Below are 17,880 nucleotides of genomic sequence, written 5' to 3' on the forward strand. Positions count from 1 at the left end.
TTAAGCTCCTGGGTGCCCATTCAAAATCTATAATAGGGTCCCCCACCCACCTTTTTATAATATATTTTTTTTCTTATGTGTAGAGGGGCCTTCGGACCCCTTCAGGTACCAGGGCCCGGGTGAGACTGCTAACTTTTTATCTCCTATAGTTATGTCCCTGATGTCTGTCAGTTACCTTTTCCCTATGAGGACTGGATACTACAATATCCCCCATTTCATAGCCCACTTTCTTCGATATAGGGTGGTCAGGATCAGATGTGCGGAGAGAGAGGACTCCTTGCTGAAGAAAGTTGGTTTCTCAAGGACATCTGGTAATCAAGTGGTAGTCGCTGCTTTTTTTTAATCAGATTATAAAACTTGTAACATTTATTACTTATCTCATTCTCAAGGACAAGTTGTTGAAGGTGCAGTGGCTTTTGCCTTGGGATAACATTTCTTAAGATTAGACTAAATGTTGTCCATTTCCGATGCAATTATAGATACGTTTTACCTATTACCTGAGATAAAAGTTATTTGGACACTTGTGACATTAAGTCCAAATAGTTTTCAAGTAAAGAAAATTGTTTCCTTCAGCTTCTTAAGATGTCTTAATGGTTGTCTACAGTTTTAGTACAAACCAATGCAGCCTTTTTCCTTAAAGGACATGTCCACCTACAGTATGAACATAATTTTTCAGTTTACATATAATGTAGAATGAATACACAGACAGAAATGCTGCAGATTTTCTGCAATGCGGTGATCCTGTCAGGGATCATTAGCCTGTATATTGTTTGCAAAAATATTATCCTTACATACATACATATATATATATATATATATATATATATATATATATATATATCAGTATATTACACAAAGAACTTGAATCTATGGAACAAGATGGAGGTTGCATAAGGAACACGCATATGGTGACACCGCCCCTGGAATGCAAGAGGAGTGTACAGATAAACTAACAGCTGAATAGAGCCAATAGGGCTTAAAGGAACAGTGTCATGACAAATTATTTTTTTATATGTTAAAGATGTTAGTGCTTTATTAAAAACGTTTATATTCATTTGTGTGTTTGTGTTTTACTTTTTCTTATTTTTACACTTTTTCTTCCCTATGGGGGCTGCCATTTTTTGTTCCATTTCTGTCTGTGTCGATTAACGACACATACAGACATGGAATACGGCAGCCACAGTCCCATAGGGACTGCGAACGGCTCCCGTCCCATTGACTTCCGTGTACGGCGTCTGTGTGGGAACTGCGCATGCGCCGCTCCCACACAGTCCAATTCGAAATTGGCGCCGTCCGGCGCCATTTTCCTGTGGACCGGAAGTCGCGGCCGGACAGTAATATTACTACTTCCGGTCGCGGCTTCCGGATTTGTGCACTTGGACGAGCGGCAGCAAACGGAGCGGACGGGCCGGAGGGAGCCGCGGCGGCAGGAGCAGGTAAGAGATTTCAATGTATGTTCGTGTTTGTGTGTGTTTACTACTGTATGTAAACCTACTACACTGTGTGTTAGCTCAAAAAATGGCGACACACAGTGTAGGAGGTTACACCGTTCAAACCCCTCGTTTATCCCGGCACTAGCCAGGATAAAGGAGGGGGGGATGCTGAGAGCTCACTAGAGCGAGGGCTTTTAACCCAATGTTGCAATGCTGCAATTTTGGGAATAGCTCCATCTAGTGACCAAAAATGGGTAGTATTATAAATTAGAATTAATTTATAATATTTCCTGACTCGTGAAAAAAATAAAAAAAATAAAAAAAACAAACATGTTTTTCTGGCAACACTATGCCTTTAACCCCTTCCCTCTTTAGCCACTTTTGACCTTCCTGACCGAGCCTCATTTTTCAAATCTGACATGTTTCACTTTATGTGGTAATAACTCCAGAATGCTTTCACCTATCCAAGCGATTCTGAGATTGTTTTCTCGTGACACATTGGACTTTAAGTTACTGGCAAAATTTGCTCCATATGTTCAGTATTTAATTGTGAAAAACACAAAATTTAGCGAAAAATTGCAAAAATTAGCATTTTTCTCAATTTAAATGTATCTGCTTGTAAGACAGGCAGTTATAACACACAAAATTGTTGCTAATTAACATCCCCCATATGTCTACTTTAGATTGGTATCGTTTTTTGAACATCCTTTTATTTTTCTATGACCTCACAAGGCTTAGAACTTTAGCAGCAATTTCTCACATTTTCAAGAAAATGTCAAAAGGCCATTTTTACAGGGGCCAGTTCAGTTGTGAAGTGGCTTTGAGGGCCTTACATATTAGAAACCCCCAAAAAGTCACCCCATTTTAAAAACTTCACCCTCAAAGTATTCAAAACAGCATTTAGAAAATGTCTTAACTCTTTACACATTTCACAGGAATTAAAGCAAAGTAGAGGTGAAATTTACAAATGTCATATTTTTTTGCAGAAATAAATTTTTAATACAATTTTTTTATAACACAGAAGGTTTTACCAGAGAAATGCAACTCAATATTTGTTGCCCAGGTTCTGCAGTTTTAGGAAATATCCCACATGTGGCACTAGCGTGCTACTGGACTGAAGCATCGGCCTCAGAAGCAAAGGAGCACCTAGAGGATTTTGGGGCCTTATTTTTGTTAGAATAAATTTTAGGCATCATGTCAGGTTTGAAGGGCTCTTGCGGTGCCAAAACAGTGGAAATACCCCAAAAGTGACCCCATCTGGGAAACTACACACCTCAAGAAAATTATCTAGGGGTACAGTGAGCATTTTGACCGCACAGGTTTTTTACAGAAATTATTGGAAGTAGGCCGTGAAAATTAAAATCGAAATTTTTTCAAAGAAAATGTAGGTTTAGCGATTTTATTTTCTCATTTCCACAAGGACTAAAGGAGAAAAAGCACCATAAAATTTGTAAAGCAATTTCTCCCGAGTAAAAGAATACCCCACATGTGGTAATAAACGGTTGTTTGGAGACACGGCAGGGCTTAGAAGGGAAAGAGCGCTATTTGGCTTTTGGAGCTCAAATTTGGCAGGAATGGTTTGCGGAGGCCATGTCACGTTTACAAAGCCCCTGAGGGGACAAAACAGTGGAAACCCCCCACAAGTGACCCCATTTCGGAAACTACACCCATTGAGGAAATTATCTAGGGGTATAGTGAGTGTTTTGACCCCACAGGTTTTTTGCATAAATTATTGGAAGTAGGCCCTGAAAATGACAATCTAAATTTTTTAAAAGAAAATGTAGGTTTAGCTAATTTTTTCTCATTTCCACAAGGACTGAAGGAGAAAAAGCACTGTAAAATTTGTAAAGCAATTTCTCCCGAGTAAAACAATACCCCACATGTGGTAATAAACGGCTGTTTGGACACACGGCAGGGCTTCGAAGGGATGGAGTGCCATTTGGCTTTTGGAGATCACATTTAGCAGGAATGGTTTGCGGAGGCCATGTCACATTTACGAAGTCCCTGAGGAGACAAAACAGTGGAAACCCAACACAAGTGACCCCATTTTGGAGACTACACCCATTGAGGAAATTATCTAGGGGTATAGTGAGCGATTTGACCCCACAGTTTTTTTGCAGAAATTATTGGAAGTAGGCCCTGAAAATAAAAATCTACATTTTTTCAAAGAAAATGTAGGTTTAGCTTATTTTTTCTCATTTCCACAAGGACTGAAGGAAAAAAAGCACAACAAAATTTGTAAAGCAATTTCTCCCGAGTAAAACAATGCCCCACATGTGGTAATAAACGGCTGTTTGGAGACACGGCGTGGCTTAGAAGGGAAAGAGCGCTATTTGGCTTTTGGAGATCACATTAAGCAGGAATGGTTTGCGGAGGCCATGTCACATTTGCAAAGCCCCTGAGGGGAAAAAACAATGAAAACACCCAAAAAGTGACACCATTTAGGAAACTACACCTCTTGAGGAATTCATCTAGGGGTGTAGTGAGCATTTTGACCCCACAGATGTTTCATAGAATTTATTAGAATTGGGCAGTGAAAATAAAAACAATCCTTTTTCTTCAATAAGACGTAGCTTTAGCTCAAATTTTTTCATTTTCTCAACAAATAAAGGAAAAAAAAGAACCCAACATTTGTAAATCAATTTCTCCCGAGTACGGCAATACCCCATATGTGGTCATAAACTGCTGTTTGGGCACACGGCAGGGCTCAGAAGGGAAGGACCGCCATTTGGAGTGCAGATGTTGCTGGATTGGTTTCTGGGCGCCTGTGGGCCCAAAACAGTGGAAACCCCCCAGAAGTGACCCAATTTTGGAAACTACACCCCTCAATGCATTTACCTAGGGGTGTAGTAAGCATTTTAACCCTGCAGGTGATTGGCAGAAATTGGTGTGCACTCGATGTTGCAGAGTGAAAATGGGATTTTTTTTCCGTAGATATGCCAATATGTGGTGCCCGGCTTGTGCCACCATAACAAGACAGCTCTCTAATTATTATGCTGGGTTTCCTGGTTTTAGAAACACCCTACATGTGGCCCTAATCTCTTGCCTGGACAGTCGACCAGGCTCAGGAGTGAAAGCGTACCATGTAAAATTGAGGCCTAATGTAATGATAGGGGTAGGGAAACGGACAAGTGAGCCCTAATCTACCCGCCACTTTGTCCCTGCCTACTTGCAACGACCCGCCCTAGGCGACGGGGTACAACTGGGCGGCGGTCCCTACGCTCAGTAAGTGCATGAGACAAACATACAAGGGAATATAAAGCAAAGGGAAAGGGGCAGTTGCCCACGGCAACACCGTGAGCAACAGAGTGGTGAACGAGCCAAGTCAAACCAGGAGAGCACGAGGTACCAAACGCAGAGCAGAAGAGTAGTCAGAAAGCCTGGGTCAGTATGGAGCAGGATCAAATAGTCAGAAGCTGTAGCTGGGCCAGGAAACCACACGGAAAGAATCACAAGCAAGGAGGAACAGGAAAGGCAGGTATAAATAGACAGAGGGCGGGAGCTAGCTGAGTCTAGCCAGGCTGCGATAGGCTCTCCCACTCCTAAGCCTGCCAGCCTGAGTGGTGGAAGCTGGAGTCAGTCTCAGAGAGATAGACTCAGGTGAAGACTGATTACCTATGGAAGTTAACCCCGAAGCTGTGCCTGGCAGATCCTTTACACCTAATTTGGCGATTTACAAAGTATTGGTTCACAATTGCAGAGGCTCAGATGTGAAATAATAAAAAGAAACCCCTGAAAAGTGACCCCATTTGGAAACTGCACCCCTCTAGGCATTTATTAAGGGGTGTAGTGAGCATTTTCACCCCACAGGTCTTTTCCATAAATGAATGCGCTGTGGATTGTGCAAATTCAAAATTTATATTTTCCCCTAGATATGCCATTCAGTGGCAAATATGTCGTGCCCAGCTTATGCCACTGGAGACACACACCCCAAAAATTGCTAAAAGGGTTCTCCCGGGTATGACGGTGCCATATATGTGGAAGGAAACTGCTGTTTGGGCACGCTGTAGGGTTCAGATGGGAGGAAATGCCATTTGGCTTTTGGAGCGTGGATTTTGCTTGGTAGTAGTTTTGTTTGGAGTCTTACTGGTGTTTCCATTTATAATGTAGGGCATATGTAAGCCGGGCGGAGTATATAAGGGACATAGCCAGGTGGTATAATAATGGGGTAAAAAAAACCAATAAAATAATCCATAGATGTGTGTTACGCTGTGAAGCAATCCTTTCTGCACAGGCCGGTGTCGCACTGATATATGGCGTCCTCTATTATCCCCCTTTTGGTCCACACTCCGCGCCTTTGCAGTTTGGGGAATTTTGCTGGGAAAGTGTTGTCCTGGTATAATACGGGCAACGTCGCTTCCAGCGGATATGTTTGGGCCCTCCCTTTCCTGGTTCCCTAATTTTAGGTCCTTGATAAATCGCCTCTTCAAACAGAAGAAATGTTCCCCTCGGGCACAACTGCATATTTTTTGATTTCCTGACTTATTGGAGCCATAACTAATTTTATTTTTCATAGACGTAGCGGTATGAGGGCTGGTTTGTTGCGGGACGAGCTGTAGTTATTATTGGTACCATTTTGGGGTACATGTAACTTTTTGATCACCTTTTATCCTATTTTTTGGGATGCCAGGTAAACAAAAAAACGCAATTCTGGCACAGCTTTTTTCGTTTTTTTTATACAGCATTCACCACGCGTTATAAATGACATGTTAACTTTACTCTGCGGGTCAGTACGATTCCGGCGATACCTAATTTATAGCACTTTTTTATGTTTTACAACTTTTTGCACAATAAAATTACTTTTGTAAAAAGAATGTATTTTTTCTGTCGCCAAGTTGTGAGAACCATAACTTTTTAATTTTTTTGTCGACGGAGGTGTATGAGGGCTTGTTTTTTGCGGGACAAGCTATAGTTTTTATAGGTACCATTTTTGGATACGTGCGACTTTTTGATCACTTTTTATTCTAATATTTGTAGGGCAAAGTGACCAAAAAACAGAAACTCTGGTAACGTTTTTTACGTTTTTTTTTACGCTGTTCACTGCGTGCAATAAATAATATAATATTTTGATACCTCCGGTCGTTACGGTCGTGGCGATACCAAATACATATGGTTTATTATTATTTTTCAATAATAAAGGACTTGATAAGAGTAAAAGGGGGATTGTGTTTTATTTGATTACTTGAAACTTTTATTGTTTTCAAACTTTTATTTTTTGCACTTTTTTTTACACTTTTTTTATACTTTTTTTACACTTTTTCTCAAGTCCCACTAGGGGACTTGAAGGTCCATCGGTCAGATTTTTTTTTTTCGAATACATTGCACTACCTACGTAGTGCAATGTATTAGATCTGTCAGTCATTCACTGACAGCAAGCCGATTAGGCTTCGCCTCCCGGCAGGGCCTAAATCGGCTTCCGTAATGGCAGAGCAGGAGACCATTGTGTCTCCTGTTGCCATAACAGCAGTCGCCAGTCCTGATTGCCTGTCAGGGCTGGCGATCTGCAAGTAACCGCTATGATGCAGCAATCGCTTTCGATTGCTGCATCGAAGGGGTTAATGGCAGGGATCGGAGCTAGCTCCGGTTCCTGCCGTTACAGGTGGATGTCAGCTGTACAGTACAGCTGACTTCCACCGCTGATGACGCCGGATCAGCTCCTGACCCGGCGCCATCTTGCCGGCAGCTACGGAAGCCGATCAGGCTCCGGCGCCGGGCGGATCTTGACCGGCTTCGGTGCTAGGCAGACCGGGAGGCCAGTATTAGGCCTCCGGTTGCCATTGCAGCCACCGGAACCCCGGCAATTTCATTGCCGGGGTTCCGATGAGCTGCAAACACCTTAAGTGCAGCGATCGCGTTTGAGCGCTGCACTTAAGGGGTTAATGGCGGGGATCGAAGCTAATTTCGGTCCCCGCCGTTACAGCCGGATGTCAGCTGTAAGTTACAGCTGAGATCCGGTGATGGAAGGCACCGGCTCAGCTTCTGAGCCGGTCCCAAACATTCGGCGTATGGGTACGTCAAGATGCGGGAAGTCAATGCTTTCCATGACGTACCTATACGGCAAATGTCGGGAAGGGGTTAAGCACGTCCCACCTTTCTACAGGGAAGATTTTTTTTAACCTCTTTGTTCAATAAAAAGTTAGCTGTCCTTCCTGCTTCACTGAGGTAGGATCTGTACCAACACTATTCTGCCTGGTATATTTCTTCCATGCATGCACTCAGTTTCCAATTTACAGAGGTGGCTATTCGGTGTGGAATAACAGGGAGAAGGAAGTGACCCTGACAATCCTGGCCTTACACAATAAGCACATTTTTCAATTTACTGGGAGTAAGTGTCCCTTTCTTGTCTGTTAAGTATATTTATCTATATTGCCCCCATTCTAAGGCTGAATTCACATGTTGCGGTCGAGTTGTGTTAATTCTGGAATATATTTCATTTAACACTACAGACGAAAGGGCTACAGCTAAAGTAAAGGACCTATTACACGGGCATATGAACGCTTGTTCCTGATCAAAAACAGGGCAACGATCAGCCGATGAACGAGCAAACGCTCGTTCATCGGCTGATCTGCTCTTTTAGGCAATATTCAAGGTCCTATTACACGGCACGGCCCGATCGATCGGTATTCTTTTGCTCCGTTCACAAGGAGAAATGATTGGTTATGTATAGGGACGAGCTTTCATTACTCCGATCGCTCGTCCTCATCCATTTTCATCATGTCAGCAGTGCGTCTCCTGATTACACAGGGACACGTGCTGCCGACAACGATGATTTTTAGTGCTGCATAAACTAGGCGAACCCTGCCAAGAACACAGATTCATCTATACAGAGTGCCACTGATAGTATCACTATTCGTTGCCCTGTTTACATGGGCGCTCCTTTGCCCGATTATTGGCTCGTGTAATAGGGCCATAAAAATCATCGCTGTTGGCAGCACATGTCCCTGGGTAAACAGGGAGATGTGCTGCCGACATGATGAAAGTGTATGGGGACGAAAGATCGGCGTGACGAGCGCTCCTCCCCATACATAAGCAATCATTGCTCAGAGCAAATGGGCGTCAATCCACGAGCTGTATCGTTGATCAGTGCTCGTTTTCACGGCCCACGTCGAGCCAGGTAATAGGACCCTAATGGAAGGCTTCAGGTGTTCCTTGGTTCATGGGTTAGCAATCAAATAATAATCAGAAACCTATGTGAAACTTTCATACCTACCGAGTAGAAAAGTATTTTTACAGCAATTCTTTTTATTCTAATATCAATACCTATACCAGAAAATAAAAACAGTTGGCAACTCTTCTGCCCAACCAAAATGATGTGCTGTTCTTGATCTACTAGTGAAAGCTTCTGACAAGGTCATTACATCAATAATAAGTTATTATCTTAAAGGGGTTAAAGGGGTTGTTCGGGCACGGACAACTGATGTCCTATCCACAAAATAGGTCATCAGTATATGATCGGTGGGGGTCCGACACCCAGACCCCGCACCGATCAGCTGCCGGAAACAGATGGCTCTGGTGACAGAATAGCGGCCGAGCTGCAGCTCTGCTCCTAATCAAGTGAACAGCAGTTCTGCAGCACGGCCGCTATGCAGTGAACGGAGCCATCTGCTTCTTGCTCCGAATAATGCATAGCCTGAGCAGCTGATTGGCGCAGTGTCCGGATGTCGGACCCCCACGCTCATATACTGATGACCTATCCTACAGATAGGTCATCATTTGTCCGTGCCCGGAAAACTCCTTTAAACCAGTTACTGACTGCCCATTGGCTATAAACCTTCTGGTGGTCTACACCTATCTCTGCTAGAACTTTTTAAAACTTCCTGCAGAGTTTTCCCCTCCTCTCTAACTCCATCAGAGTTAAATAGATCACTTATATTTTTTAACACAATATGGAAGCCCTATATGTTCTGGGGAAAACAAGATCAAATAAATATTGGTTGGCAGAGGAATAGAAGAACAATTTGCTATTAAATTGGCACATGGCTAAAACTTGAAAATATGCCTGGTCAGGAGGGAGGGCAAAGCTTCTGGTCATGAAGTGGCTACATAGAGTAAGGAGAAATTTTCTACTTAGATTTGATTTAAAAACAGCATTTACACAAAAAAATAATTCCCTCCATAGAGTTATTAGTAGATGTTTTTATGACATCACTGAGTGCATCCAAGGAGGGGCGTGGCTTTCTAGAAGTGGATTACTCATCAGTGATGTCACAATACTGAGCAGAGGTTTTACTTACTAGTTAGATGACTCGAGTCTTTGAGGGAAAGTAACGTGGAGCAGAGAGGATGTTAGGTTTGTACGTTTTTGTAACTACTCACGTTTTTCGCAGCGTATTTTACGGACGTTATTGGAGCTGTTTTTCAATGGAGTCAATGAAAAACGGCTCCAAAAACATCCCAAGAAGTGACATGCACTTCTTTGAAGCGGGCGTCTTTTTACGCACCGTCTTCTGACAGCGACGCGTAAAATTACACCTCGTGGGAACAGAACATCGTAAAACCCATTGAAAGCAATGGACAGATGTTTGTAGGCGTAATGGAGCCGTCTTTTCAGGCGTAATTTGAGGCGTAAAACGATCAAATTACGTCTGAAAACACTGCGTGTGAACATGCCCTGATACATGTTTTACTTACATTTATAGGATTTCTATCTTGTGACATTAAAAAGCTATTATTCACCGTTAGTAGGATTTATACAGAGGACGTCAGGTACTGTCCTAGTCTACACCCTACTCCATGTTTTTTGCTAATGTTTTGTTAGTCACATTTTTCCCAGTATGTGTATGTGTGTATGTATGTATGTATGTATGTATGTATGTGTATATATGTATGTATGTATGTATGTGTATGTATGTATGTGTATATATGTATGTGTATGTATATATATATGGATTTGTATGTATGTATGTATGTATGTATGTATGTGTATGTTTATGTATGTATGTATGTGTATGTATATATGTATGCTATGAGATACCATACATGCATTCTAGAACCAGTAGTGGTTGGGTAATGGAAGTCGTTAAGAGATATTTGCGGTCTTGTAATGATTTTAAGGACTTATTCACCCGAGCGTATTTCACGTCCGTGTTGAGCGCGTTAAAACAACGGACGTCACACGGACCTATGCAATTCAATGGGGCTATTCAGACATTCAGTGTTTTTCATGCAGCGTGTGTCCTGCATGTTATATACTTGTGCGTTTTTTGCGCATCACGCACCCATTGTGCTGTCCATGTTTTTCACGCCCCAGTTGCTAAGGAAATGATGAGGAAAAAATAAAACACCTCCTTCAGTTTTTTTTGCGGACGTAAAAAACGCGTGACATACTGATGGCATACGTGCGTAAAAAACGCAGACGCGCACCGTACACGGATGCCACACGGAACTGCAATGCATGAAAAACGCAGCATTTTTTACGAGCGCAAAATGGACACGTTCGTGTGAATAAGGCCTAATGGTAATGTCACACAGGGCGGATACGATGCGTAAAGGTACACAGCGAATCTGCCCTGGCTGCTACAGGGAATTCCAAATTGTGGTGCAGTTTATCAGTCGGAAAACAGAAAAAAAACGCCCATACTTACCCTCTGACGTCCTCCAGAACGGCCTCCTGGGATGGCATTTCCTCCCCTGTGACCGCTGCCGCCTGTAATTGGCTGCATCGGTCACATGGGATGAAACGTCATCCCAGGAGGCCAGCCTGGACGAAGAAGCACAGAATTCTGGGTAAGTAGAAGATTTTGTCGGCATAATCGCAGAATTTCCGCCGCAAAAATCGCAACATCTGCTATTTGTTGCGGGTTTTACCTTCCCGTTGAATTTAATGGGGAAAACCCACAACAAAAAAGCAGCGATTACGCAAATACAATTAACAGGCTGTGGATACAAAATATGCAAATACCCTAAATGTCCAAACAGTAGTAGTATAAATTGACATTGTTTTTGACATAAGTGACTATAGGTTATCATTTTCTATTTCTTTCTTTCTTTAGGAGAGAAATATTTAGCGTTGGCGATATTGGCGAGTATCCTTGCAGTATGTTCTTTTTGCATTGCCGTTTTTCTGCATATCCGCAGGAAAAAAAAATGCAATAAAGAGGATGAAGACCTTCAGGGGGTCACAGTTTATAAATCAGGGCAAAATGTTATGTTGAAAATACGGCCGAGCGTGCTCGCAGCGACTTTTTTTAGCATGGCCGATTATATGTATAACCAGCAGAAAAGTGAACGCAGTGCAGAGGATGAGGACCTGAAGGAGGTCGTCATTCGTATCTCATATGCCACAAAAAATGTGGTGGAAGAGGAGGAGACATCTTTAGATCTTCCGATGACGGAACAGGGGGAATCGGACAATAATGGAGGATCTGAGCAGTAGAGAGAAGAAGTTCACCAAGAAAATAGTGAATAGAGAATAATGGAAGAAAAAAATGACAAGAGGAAAATGTAGAGAATAAGAAAAAGAAGGAAAAAAAGAAGAATCTTCAAATGGAAGAGAGCTATAAAGAAAAAGAAGGCCGAGAACGGGCGGTTGTCCAGGGCCATGCCCCCATGTGGTGGCGGATGGCCACACGGTTTGGCCACTTGTGGCTTCCACCCAGTTTGTTCATACCATAAAAGTAAAGGATAAAAAGGGGCACGACAAACATTCGATTTCTGGGTATCCAACTACTTTCCAGGATTGACAATGATCCCCAAAGAAATGAAGTTATGTGAATCCCAGACAGCAGTCCCGATTCACAAATAAAAAATATACAGCTCTTTATAAGAAATTGATAAATATACATGACATCACTAAATGCTATGGATACCTCTGCACTGAAATTTGTGACGCTCATTTGCTTCCTAAATGCAAAATTCAATGTCCTACCCAAAAAAATTATTAAAACAATTTTTTTGTTTCTTTTTGTTTATTTAAGACTCATTACAAATTTTAGACGCATTGGGAGAATAGAAAGACATGTGGTTGTGAGGGTGGACATAGCCTTCAAAATCTGCAATGCAATCTGTAACAAACTCAGCATGTGTTACATACAATACAATGGATTTGCGGGTATTAGGGCCGCCATCAGAAATTTTGTGGCCCCATACAGTGAGATTGGTGAGGGCCCCTGGGGTTTTACAGTTTGAGCTTTTAAAGAGAGGGAAGTGAGCAGAATGGTCAGCGGGAAGCATAGTAAGCAGCGACCACTGGGGAAGGTTGTCAAAGGGGATTTCTGAGATATTAAAATGAGCTAAATAGGACTCTAGGTTGAAAATAGATCAAATTGTAATGTAGCTGCCGCATACAGTATAATGCCCCCAAACAGAATGATGCCCACACAGATGCCCCAAACAGTATGATGCCCACACAGATGCCTCCATACAGTATAATGCCCCCACAGATGCTCCCATACAGTATAATGCCCACATAGCTGCCCCAATACAGTATAATGCCCCCACAGATGCCCCCATACAGTATAATGCCCCCACGTAGCCTGGCCGTCTGGGACAGTGGGACGCCGCCCGGAATCCAGGACTGTCCCGCTGAATCCGGGATGGTTGGGGGGTATGATTAAAGCTTTCTTTAAATAATGTTGAAAATCTCTTTAAGCTTCTAGAAGCCCTCAGCTTCCTTTTTGATATCCAGTAGACCAAGTCCTGCCGTTTCCAGTTCTCCAAAATACTTACTTAATAGAATAATAAAGTTTTAATTGATTACACGGTAATCTATTGTTTCGACAATTACAATATTTTTGTAATGTCAGGGTAGGGAGACAGACAGATGAGCCCTAATCTACCCGCCACTCAGTCCCTGCCTACTTGCACGGCCCGTCCTAGGCGACGGCGTACAACTGGACGACGGTCCCTACGCTCAATATGTGCACGACAGACAAACAGACAAGGGTACACAGAAGCAAGGGAAGAGGGGCAGTTGCCCACGACAACACCGTGAGCAACAAGAGTGGTGAAAGAGCCGAGTCAAACCAGGAGTGTACGAGGTACCAAACGCAGAGCAGGAGCGTAGTCAGTAAAGCCAGGCTCATATGAAGCAGAGGTCAAGTGTAATAGCAGGAACAGCAGAGCCAGGAAACAAGAGAGAATCACAGGCAAAGAACAAGCAGCAAATGAAGGTATAAATAGACTGAGGGCGGGAGCTAGAACCATCTGGCCAGGCTGTGATAGGTTCTCCCACTCCTCAGCCTACCAGCCTGAGTGGTAGCAGATCGAGTCACTCTATCAGACCTAGGAGCAGATGCAGACTGATTAACCACGGGCGTCGACATAGAAGCAGTGTCTGGCAGATCCTTTACAATTTTGCTACCTGCCTTTCCACTGAATGAATGCTCATCACTCAGATCCATCGTGGAAGTCTCTGCTCTTCCACTGACCGACTATTGTCCTGTTCTTTCTTAACTTCCTTCCATACATGACTGCTAGACTTCTCTTCAGCTGCCCTCCTGGAATGCTCTTTCTAATCCTTACATATAAGAACTGCTGGCCAAAAACTCCCTCAAAAACAAGCGATTTCAGTAGGAGGGAGACAAGTAGCTGCCAACCACATCTGACAACGCTTATCCTCCAAGGATTGGATGGGTTAAAATTCAACCTGTCCAACCCGTGTTCCCCTTCCCCTTGTGATGGGATTTTGAGGGACAGTATGTCACTATACACAATAGACTAAAGTGACACTGAAGAGAAATATCTTTGATTGAAATTTTATTCTGGATTTAATATCACTTACTAGTTCAAACCTACATAGAACTTTGCAAACACTTTACTTATTTTGTATTTATTTTGAGCTATTATAGGTTATTTTCTCCATTCACAAGCATAGCTGCCTTAAAAATTTTGCTGGTTGCCCTTAGAAACAGTCAGCATCTTAGCTCCACCCCGTTGTCAGACATGTAACTAACTGTGTAACCATCACCTGAAATCCCACAATGCATTGTTACTGTACCTGATAAAATTAATCCATCGGAATTTAGAATTTAGGATTAGACCTAAACGGAGAAGAATACTTCACGGAACGCAGGATTAGTACATGATAAGTAAAGCAAAGAATTTTCAAAGTTACTTTACTTTTTAAGTGTATTTTAAAGGCAAAATATTGTACACTGCTATTCAAAAGTGGAGTTCTCCTTTAAGTTTTATCCCCCTCCTTACACACAAGGCTGAAATCTGAATATGTAAATTCCATCAGATACAATATACTGGACTCCAGGTGATAATGAGGAGGGGTTGGATTTGTTATCTGGGTAAGGAAACATGAAACCTCTTATTGCTTTTAATTGCAAAAACAGTAGGTGAGATGTGAATACCGCGCTAGTTTAGGGTGCTGGAATTAACGGAATTAGCCTGCGGCCAGAAAATAACAAACCATCTAATTGCAGATGGATTTTATGGTCATGGCGCTGGGTGATAGGAAGTAGAACAGATTTTAGGTCTAATCTTTGAATGTGTATTATACCTGCATATATATATATATATATATATATATATATATATATATATATATATATATTCATAAATATCCACATTTGTCCTGTTTCCTATTCTCTTTCTACTTTGTGTGTCAGTCTTTACTGTAATTCTAGTATTATGTTCATTAAAAATTTTGGCCAGGTGAACAGTGCAAAATGTCCAGCAAACATGTCCATTTTGTTAGAGAATGAGATTCTAAACAGTGAAGAAAGACGTTACTTTTTACCCAAATGTTTATACCCAAATAGTGCCATGTAATACCAAATAATACCGCCATACAATGCCTAAATAATAAGGGTATGTTCACACGCACTAATTACGGACGTAATTCGGGCGTTTTTGCCCCGAATTAAGTCCGAAAATAGCGCCTCAATAGCGCTGACAAACATCTGCCCATTGAAAGCAATGGGAAGACGTTTGTCTGTTCACACGAGGCGTAATTTACGCGCCGTTGTCAAATGACGGCGCGTAAATTGACGCCCGCATCAAAGAAGTGACCTGTCACTTCTTTGGCCATAATTGGAGCCGTTATTCATTGACTTCAATGAATAGCAGCGCCAATTACGTCCGTAATTGACGCGGCGTTCAAGCGCCTGCACATGCCGTTACGGCTGAAATTACGGGGATGTTTTCAGGCTGAAACATCACCGTAATTTCAGCCGTTACGGACGCCCTCGTGTGAACATACCCTTACACTGCAAAGTAACCAAATAATATTACCAAATAGTTCCCACATCAAGACACATTATTTTATCTCTCTCTCATATCTCTCATATATATATATACCGTATTTCTCGGACTATAAGACTCAGTTTTTAGCAAGAATAAATCTGCGTCTTATAGTCGGCAGTCACGGGACACAGCAGCTCTGGCCCCCTCACCGCTTCCTTACTTAACCCCTTCCCGCTCCATGATGTGCCGGCACATCATGGAGCGGGGAGGGGATGATGTTTGGAGCGGACTCACGCGCTGATCCCGCTCCATACACTGCAGGTGTCAGCTTCTGACACGCTGCTCTAAGGGTAAGGCTACACGGTGCGGTCACGGTGTGTTATTTTTTGGACAGACGGCTGCTATTATATTACAATGTGTTTTTTTGTGCAGTTAACCGCATCTTCATAATGTCCGACCGCATGCGGTTAATGACCACACTGCCAATGTTGTTGCTGAACTGCTTGCGTTTTTGCTAACAGTTCTGCAATGCCTTGTAATGACCTACGTAAAAAAACGCAACAGAACTGCAGCATTACAGAGACAAAAAACGCATGCAGTTTTCAAGCGCAACAAAACTGCGTCAACGACGCACCGTGTGGCCTTAGGCCTCATGCACACGACCGTAGCCATGTGCACGGCCCTGATTTTCGGGTCGGCCGGCAGCGGACTGTCACCCGCGAGCCGCCCGCAAATCACGGGCCATGCACATGGCTACGGTCATTATTTTCAATGAGCCCGGACCACAGAACACGGCCGTAATAAGACTTGTCCGTTCTTTCTGCGGTGCGGGCTCCCAGGCCATGCACGGATCGTGAAAACTACGGTGGTGTGCATGGCCCCAATTGGGGCCGCAATTTTCTTGTGGATTTTCGGGGGACCCGCATCTATCTCTAGAACGGGGCCCCCTAAGCCCCATTCTATCTTGCCCGGCTCTGCTGTCTTCTGGCCACTTCCTGATTACATGGTCGAGTTACGGAAACAGCGTAAGGCTGGGTTCACACGTGGCGGAATTTCACTTAAATTCCGCTGCGGACACTCCGCAGCGTTAATCCGCAGCGGAGCCGTTTGTCCATTGACTTACACTTTAATTTAGCAGTGTTCGTTTAGACGAGGCGTAAAATTCCGCTGCGGAGCATAGGCTGCGGAGCGGAATTTGGTGTCCGCAGCATGCTCTGTCTGTTGCGGAGCAGTGGCGGACTGGTTGCGGACTCATGGCGGAATTTCTCCATTGACTTCAATGGAGATTCTAATTTCCGCAATGAAGTCCGCAGCTGTCATGCACATGTTATGTGTGCTGCGGATCCGTCTTGCTTTTTTAACTTGACATTTCTTCATTCTGGCTGGACCTATGTATTTCTAGGGCTACAGCCAGACTGAGGAAGTCAATGGGGCTCCCGTAATGACGGGAGCGTTGCTAGGAGACGTCAGTAAATAGTCACTGTCCAGGGTGCTGAAAGAGTTAAGCGATCGGCAGTAACTGTTTCTGCACCCGGGACAGTGACTACCGATCCCAATAAACATGTATCTGTAAAAAAAAATGAAGTTCATACTTACCGAGAACTCCCTGCTTCTGTCTCCAGTCCGGCCTCCCAGGATGACGTTTCAGTCTAAGTGACGGCTGCAGCCAATCACAGGCCAAGCACAGGCTGCAGCGGTCACATGGACTGGCGCGTCATCCAGGGAGGTCGGGCTGGATGCCGAAAGAGGGACGCGTCACCAAGACAACGGCCGGTAAGTATGAAATTCTTTTACTTTCACTAGGGAAAGTGCTGTCCCTTCTCTCTATCCTGCACTGATAGGGAGAAGGGAAGCACTTTTCCCGCAGTCCGCAGCAGCTAGTCCGCATCAATTTTCTGCACATTTTGTGCAGATCCGCAGCAGAATCTGCGACGCAGATTCTGTGCGGCATTGATGCGGACAGTTGCGGAGGAAATCCGCCACGTGTGGTCATGCCCTAACTCGCTGAGCTACGCAGTTTTCGTAACTCCCATAGAACTGAATAGTAGTTATGGAAACAGCGTAGCTCAGCTAATTATGCTGTTTCCGTAACTCATCCATGTATTGCGATGTATTGTACCAGTGATCTAATGATCGCTGGTTCAAGTCCTCTAGGGGAACTAATAAAATGTGTAAAAAAAAAAAGTTAGATACATTTTCAGGAGTGTAAAATATTTTTAAAAGTTAAAAAACAAAAACCCTTTTCCCATTTTTCAACAAGCACAATGTGAAAAAATAAAAATAAAAATTGGTATCACTGCGTCCGTAAAAGTCA

The 17,880-nt window shown here is 43.2% G+C and overlaps 2 long non-coding RNA genes across 2 annotated transcripts in view; one reads left to right on the forward strand and one right to left on the reverse strand.

Moving 5' to 3' along the window:
* Positions 1–17,880, reverse strand: part of LOC142742042 (uncharacterized) — a 171,654-nt gene that overhangs the window by 83,198 nt on the left and 70,576 nt on the right. The gene's annotated exons all lie outside the window — the stretch shown is intronic.
* On the forward strand, positions 9,640–12,332 carry LOC142740405 (uncharacterized). The gene is made up of 2 exons (XR_012880646.1): positions 9,640–9,723; positions 11,426–12,332. It is a non-coding gene; the product is annotated as an uncharacterized LOC142740405 (long non-coding RNA).

Source organism: Rhinoderma darwinii, chromosome 2 (genome assembly GCF_050947455.1).
Source record: "Rhinoderma darwinii isolate aRhiDar2 chromosome 2, aRhiDar2.hap1, whole genome shotgun sequence".
NCBI lineage: Eukaryota > Metazoa > Chordata > Amphibia > Anura > Rhinodermatidae > Rhinoderma > Rhinoderma darwinii.